At 36.8% G+C, this 8187-nt stretch overlaps 1 long non-coding RNA gene across 1 annotated transcript; it reads right to left on the bottom strand.

Moving 5' to 3' along the window:
- Nucleotides 1–928: 928 nt before the first annotated feature.
- On the bottom strand, nt 929–2606 carry Gm28269 (predicted gene 28269). The gene is made up of 2 exons (NR_163859.1): nt 2396–2606; nt 929–1296 (listed from the first exon to the last, which is right to left on the bottom strand). It is a non-coding gene; the product is annotated as a predicted gene 28269 (long non-coding RNA).
- Between the last annotated feature and the right edge of the window lie 5581 nt (nt 2607–8187).

Here is an 8187-nt window from a genome sequence, read left to right on the forward strand (position 1 = left end):
TTTCTGTGGATGTGGATTTGCATTCTAGGGGATAGTGAGTCCATTATTTTCATAAAATTGTCAAAGAGATCTATGACTCACAAATAATATAACATTTAAGAACCATCATCTCAATGGTTCACAAATAAGATGAACTTTGGTGATACATTGAAGGCTTTCCTTGTGGATCGATACAATGCTGTGAGCAAGGATAGGGAGATTAAATCCTAGCTAGATGTTATTTTATAGAATATTATGTGAGACAGATTACAAACTAAAGCTTAGAAAACTTACTTTGCATTGCAATTCAAATCATATTAAAGCTTGCTCCCATTATATTTGTAGTACTATTTCAGGGTTGTACTTTTCACCAATGAAATATATGCATGCAATTTGTGGAGGTAAATCTATGGAGATAATTTGGGCAGGGAGAGGATAAAATGGAAATAATTGTTTTTCAGAAGCTGGTTAGAAGGAGTAGTTACAGACTTGTATCATTACCTTCAAGTGTGGAAAAAATAGATCTTAATCACCATTTTAATTTATGGCAAACATGTATTACAGGCTGGCAAATAACAACTCTTTTTTTACTGTAAAGATTTTATAATAATAGTAAGCAGTCACCAGCATAATAGACAACAGCTCCATGTAATTCCTCTCCCTTTGAGGATACTTGTAAGACAAATGCAGTCCTTTAGATGAAAATTTCAAACTTAAATGAAGTTATTCTTGCTATTTTGTAAGCTATACATTTTTAAACTCCCTTCCCTTTTTGTACTATACTCTTCTACATCTTTTCCCTATAATATATAATTAAGTGTATATAAATTACTAATTGAATATTATATAAGAAATTATAATACTTTATATCTAATCAATAATATATTAACCAATGCCCATACTTGATTCTTAAAACAGAATGCCAGGGAAGCAATAAATGTCTGTAAGCTGAATCTGACACCCACATTCTTTTAATGCATCATTTTTTTATGTTGCCACAAACAACTGCATAGCATCAGTGTTTTAATTGTTACCATCGCTGTCAGAATCCTTGTCTGGCTTTCGAGTGGGTTTCTTGATGATTTTCACGCAATCATACAGGCCTTTTATCATCATAAACTGTTCTAGTTTGTCTACCTTGCTGTTGAGTGAATTTGTCTTGACTGATGCTTGCTTTTTACCAGGACCACGTCGAACACCACTGGCTAAAAGTATGCGGTTGATGCTAAGTGGAACGAAGGGAATGTGGTTTCGAATTGCAGTTACTTTTTTCCCTCCAGGATACAACTTCTTGGGTGATTTTTTACCCATGATCAACTGTAAATAGAATTATACTGTTGTGATTTATCAGAGCCTGGCAAATCCTAGATCCCATCTCATGCCATTTTAGTTATAAACCCAATTGAGTCACACTAAGACCTAGAGATTAGAAATGTTTTGAAGGGTTACACTAATTCACAAGTGTGTTTTACTTATATATAGATTGGGTGGTGGTGGTGGAGCTCAAAGAAGTTGCCTTGTTATCCAAAGTGCTATATTTTTACATAAATTTTCCGGGAAGTCCAGTAGTAGCTTTTACCCATAACCTTGACTTTTATGTAAAAGCACTTCACTGAAACTTTAGCAACACATTTAGACCTGAAATAACTGAGTATACATAGTTTCTACTTTGCAAGCTAATAATATTAATAAAATAAAATAACAGGATCATGGTGGCCATTCATGCAGTTGCCTATAATGGTAATTATACATATGTAACTGAATGGAGCCCTGACATAAGAAAAAGAAAACAGGATAGATTTTGCAATGGGTTGACTTAGAGTGCAAAAAGAAAAATGAGAGAAGAGGGATTAATTCCTAGGAGGGGAGTGGAGGAGGACAGAGGATGGAGGAGAGAAGAGAAGAGAAGAGAAGAGAAGAGAAGAGAAGAGAAGAGAAGAGAAGAGAAGAGAAGAGAAGAGAGAGGCATGGTAGATTTTTAACATGAGATAATGATAGTGGGGAACAGCAGCTTTTAGCTCTTCTGTTCTCATGTTGTGTGTGAGAGGATCGCTGGATAGCCAATCAAATTATTAGTGACCTATGTCCATCTTCTAACTGACCACAACTATTGAATACAGTGGTGAATCCTGGGAAGCCCATATGAAAGAAACATGAAATGTCCAAATTCTAGGGAGGGCAGCGGCATTTGATGCTCTTACCTTGGTTCCTTTCCCCTCTCTGTTCTTTTTTTCCATCATATATTTTAAATTTTTAATTAGATATTTTCTTTATTTACATTTCAAATGCTATGCCCTTTCCTGGTTTACCCTCTGCTAACCTCCTATCCCCTCCTCCCTCCCCCTGCTTCTTATAAAGAGAAGCCCATCCCCATATTCAGCTAGTTTAATCTTAGGGAAGTCAAATCTTAACTTACCTGGAACAGTAGTGTCAATAACGATATAATTAAGATAAGGAGAGAACAGCTCACTATGAGGAGTATGAGGTTTACGTTTATCATGGTTGGTTGTTTAATGATGTCTGCTTAATAGGAGGAAGATGTATTAGCAGTAGCAGCAAGGGCAGCAGCCAGACCAAACAGAGTCTGGTTTCAAGGAGGGTACTTCCTACAGTGCCTGGTGATAAGTGGCATGAGTTGCCTGGAGCCTTGCCTTATATACTGCAGTTGAAGTCATGGCTCCTCATTGTCTACACAAGTGCAGCCTCATAATTAGGGTCCTCTCTCTGGCAAGACCATCCTGGATAGCAGGAAGACTGGTGTGCCCTAGTAACTGCCTGGCTGGATGTAGGACCAGGTCATTAGGTTGGAGAAAAAGAATTGGGAGGTTGGGGTTGAATTCCATCAGAATGATACTGTGAAAAACATAGACTATATATAGATCCATGAAATGTGTGATGTGAAAAGCATTCACCCCCTCCTTTGTTGCTTAACGATACATGTCTTTGTTACAACCTCTATCACTCACTTGAAGAATGTTAAAAAGAAAATCAAAAACAGAAACACTCCATGTACCATAAGTTGTGTGGTGTTGTCATCGGTGATGGGGTCCCACTGTAAGTTTGACTTAGCAGTAGTCTAGGGTGTTTGGGGGATTTTCATGGGAGTCTCTTGACCAACAACAACTCAATTGAATATAAACCAGACTTACCACTAGAAGCCTTATCTGCAAACAAAATCACCAGTTGACACTGGATATCCCCCATTACTAGGAGTCCTCATAGGATCACCTTTATAGATTCCATGGATGAGGAGGCAGAAATAGTGTAAAAGCCAGAGGGAATGGAGGATATCAAGAGAGCAAGGGCATCTGAATCAACTAAGCAAGGCGCATATGAGCTAACGGAGACTGAAACAACAAGCACAGGGCACACAAAGATCTATACCTGGTCCTTTGTAAATATATTATAGTTACTAGCTTAGTATTTTTAATGGGACTTCTGACTGTGAAAACAAGTGGATCTCTGGTTCTTGGACCTGCTTTTGGAACTGTTTTTCTTATTGGGTGGCTGTGTCCAACTTCAACAAGATAGTTTTTGTTTTATCTTATTATATTTTGTTTTGTCATGTTTGGTTGTTATCTCTTAAAAGCCTGTTCTTTTCTAAAGTTAGAAAGGGAATGGATCCAGAGGGAAGGGGAGGTGAGGAGTGGGGAGATGTGAGGGATAGAGGAAGGGGAGACTCTAAACAGAGCATATTGTATGAATAAAGACTCTATTTTCAATAAAAGGAAAATGATAAAGGAAACACAGAAGGAATGTGATTTGAAAAGAACAAACAAAAATCAGAAACACTGTGAAAGGTAGTGGGAAGCCAAATGTTGAACAACACTGATCAGAAGAACTTTCTTCCCATGGCTTCTTTAGGATTTTCTGCAACCCTAGCCCTGCCCCCAGATATGCTATGTGTACTCATATCATTTTTGAGTTGAAAAAGTAATTTCAGGGATGTTTCTTCCTACAGCCTTCACTACAAATTTGTTCACTAAGAATGCTTATTTCTGAGTGTTTTTTAAAATATGGAAATAGAGTCAGATATTTAATGCACAGGAAATTGTAGCTCTGAGATACATGTTTCTATTCCCTCACCCTCATCCACATCCCTTCATCTCTACCTCCACTCTGCTTCATGAGCACCAAGTCTTTTGTGTTTTTCCAACCAAAGAATTGAAGTGCATTAGATTCATAATGATAGGAGGCAACAGATAGAAGAATCATTGTACTAAACAAGTTAGAGATGTTGCAGAAACTCAGTTAAATGTGAATGGTGATACTAAACTCAAGACCCCAAACTGAAGACAATAACAGGAGAAATCACAAGTACATGTCAACATGTGGTCCCTAATTTCCTTGAGAAATAACTCAACTCTTGTGTGCATAAACACATAAAGAGAAGTTCCTTTAACTTCTTTTGTATCATATGATTTCCTAAGGATGAGCACAAGGCTTCCAGTATTATTAGTTCAGTACATGTTTGTGAAACACCTGTGTACTGAGAGCTCTGTTGTTCACAAAGTATGATTATATGACTCTACCGATTGTGGGCTCTCTTGAATGTGGGATAGACATTTATCAAGTGTTTATGGAAGTGAATTTGAAAGTGCCTAGGTGCTGGTGACCTATGGGATGCAAAGGAAGGTGAAGATCCTGGCTTTGTGGTTTACTTCAATTGTGTAAGGAGAATTGAGCAAATGTGTGATTTCACATTAATAAACTAGATCTTGCATATGTTGAATCTCAAACATGTTGAGATACAAACTAATTAATTGCAGGTAGACAATGAAGACATGAAATTGTTAGGCATCTGGCTATGAACAGTAGCTGAAATTTAGATGTGGATGAAATTCCCTTATGGTTAACTGTAGTGTTCACAAACAAGGCTTTTACAAATGCTCCATACATATGCTGTGCCTTAGTTTGCTTTCTATTGCTGTGATAAATATTATAATCAAAAGCAAGTTGGTGATGAGAGGGTTTCTTTACATTTTCATGCCTTGATTCATTATTGAAAGAAATGAGGGCAAGAGTTGAAGACAGGCCCTGGAGGTAGTAACTGAAGCAAAAGCCATAGAGGAATGCCTTTTACTGGCTTGCTCCTCAGACTCATGTTCAGCTGTTTTTCTTATAGATTTAAGGACCACCTTCCCAGGCCTGGGCACCACCCACAGTAGCATTATGCCATTAATACAGTATAATCAAGAAAATCCTCCATGGAATTGCCTAGAATCCTATCTAATGGAGACATTTTCTCAATTGAGATTTCCTCTTATCTGATAACTTTAACATGTCAAGTTGACAAAACAAGAAACACACACACACACACACACACACCTGCCACCTGAATTAATACATGCTCTGCTTCCTATGCTCTGACAAAAGCCCTGTAATCAATAAGAGGATAGCCAGATTGATTCATAATAAATCAATGGATTGGGGACTAAACCAAAAGAGAAAGTGTACATACAGAACAAAACTCACAACCCTAATCCCCAGTGAAGCAGGCCTGGAATCCAATCAGAGGGCAGTTGGTCACACCCACTACACTGAAGCCTTTCATGCAGGTGGGCTTATTTTGCTCAACAGGTTAGGATTCTGCTTCACAAAGGGGTCACAGTTCAGCAAAACCAATGGTGTTTTTTTTTTAATCCCCTAGCTTCCCACTCTACACCCTCAGGTGGTTTGAATACTAGCCAACATGGAGGAAGTTTATTGCTGTCTGTTTTCTCTGTATCTTACAACAAAGATATGTGGTCTCTTTCATATTATGATCTGATCCATTAGTTCTGGTGGGCAGCCAGAATTGACAAGAGCTTGTATTATTTTAAAAACTTCTGTGGCTACCTTGACCTACTGCTGGGGAGGTAATATGATATCTGGGACTGGGAACTATATTCAGTAATCCATATTATCTAGAACCATTGCCATCTATTCATGCTGCATAACTATTTTCAATCCTTCTTTTATTTTTTTTTACTTGTGTTACAAGTCAGTAGACTTCCTCTTGGCTTCTTTATGCACTCTTTAACTTTTATTAATCTTCTTTCCACTTGCACACACTTTTTTTCTTACTCCTCCTTTCTCTCTTTCTGCTGAACCTTACAGCTCAAACTATTCTCCCTCTTCTCTTTTCTTTTACTACAGCCCTTTCCTTAAGGCAATCTGCTCATATCTCTTTCCTAGTTTTCTGGTTGTAACAAGCACTTTGTGTAAAACAGCCGGAACAAAAGAGTCAAAGCTAAGATCAACATACGAGAGAGAACACACAGTATTTGTCTGTGGGCATGAATTACCTTGCACAGCATATTGTTGGGTTTTTTTTTTTTTTTGCCTCCAGTTTCATCCATTTCTTAATTTCATTTTTCACTACAGATGAATAAAATTTCATTGTGTCTATTTAGCATGCTTTATTATCCATTTCCCAACAGAATAAAATATGGCATGCTTCCACTGAATTTTTAATTTTAAAAATTAATTAAATATTTTACTATATATAACTATATTTTATATAATACATATATTAATACATATATTTATATAGTATCAAAATAAAAATAAATAAAAAGTGAATTTATACACACACACACACACACACACACACACACACACACACACACACATACATGACATTCATTCCAGGTGGTAATAAAGTGCCCAATCTGGTTGCGGGGAGGTGACCTCTGCCAAGAAACCACTGAACCATCTCTTTAACTCCATTACATCTTAGTAATGAAATAACTTAATTTAGAACCTTTTGGTTAATGCCATGAATAAATGCTTATACATTATATACCTAACAAAAATATAATTTGTGCTGTTTCTTTTAAATAGTATGGTACTAAGCAAATGCATGTATAAACTACATTTGTGTTTTTATTTTTTATTAGATATTTTCTTCCTTTACATTTCAAATGCTATCCCCAAAGCCCCTTATACCCTCCCTCGACCCTGCTCCCTAGCTCACCCACTCCCACTTCCTGGCTCTGGCATTCCCCTGTACTGGGGCATATATGATCTTCTTGTTTATCTATTTACTTTTGAGGAATTACTTTGTTTTCATGTTGTAAATTACTAGCTGGGACCTTTGCTTTCAGTTCAGAGGATTCTCTTTAGTATTTCATGTGGTACAGGTCTGGTGGTAATGACTTTTTTTTTTATCTGAAAATGTCTTACTTTATTTTAATTTTTTTTTCATTTTATTTTTTCACATTAGGTCTCACTGCCTCACTATATAGCTCTGGTTAGCCTGGAAATCACTATGTAGACAAGAATGGCCTTGAATGCACAGAGAATTGATGTGCCTCTATCTCCCAAGTACAGGAATTAAAGGCATGTGCCACCATATTTGGCACTCTTTATTTTAAATAATATTGTTTCTGAAAACATAGTTTTCAATCAAGTGTGTCTTTTGCCAATTTAAATATACTATCCCAGTATTTTCTAGTCTTTCAGGTAACACCTGAGAAATCCATTCACAGACTTACTGAGGTATTTTCATATAAACAAACAAACAAAACCATGGTCACTGTTTTCTCATGCTTAAGTGAGTGTCCGCACACCCATACATATATGAGCAGCACTAATTGTAATTAAAGGATTATAATGCTTGATACCTTTACATTTTTCTGTACTTTGTTTTCCAAACTTTTATTATAATGTGTATTAATGTAGATATCTCTTTGTTGTTCTTTTTTTTTTTTTTTTTACACAAACATCAGTAACTCGGGTTCCATGATATCCTCTTCTGGCCTCTGTGAACATGCAAGTAGAGTATAGTCATAGAAGGAGGCAAAAAATCAATACATATAAATAAGATAATATTTAAAAAAAACATTTTTTTTTGCAGTCGACAGCAGTCAGTGCTGAAATGGATAACTGTTCAGCTCTAAATGTGACATCTTTTTCATTAGCCACTCCCAACCAAGATTCAGGTCACAGTGGAAGAGAAGGCAGAAAGAATGCAAGAAGTAGAAAATAGAAAGGAGTGCTAGCAAGTACAAATTACTGGACATGACATGGGTGTTAGATTCATGAACTCTAAAGAGCTATGCACAAGATTGGTCTATTCCAAATTCCAGCAAAGATGGAGGATGAACTCTCTGGGCCCCAGTCTTTACCAGATGGCTATTGGCAGTTGAATCTGCAATGGGAGAGTAGTTCTCTGGGACCTGTTCCTTACTGAAGAGCTGTTGGCAGTTAAAAATGATATGGGGG

Source organism: Mus musculus, chromosome X (assembly GCF_000001635.26).
Source record: "Mus musculus strain C57BL/6J chromosome X, GRCm38.p6 C57BL/6J".
Taxonomy (NCBI): Eukaryota; Metazoa; Chordata; class Mammalia; order Rodentia; family Muridae; genus Mus; species Mus musculus.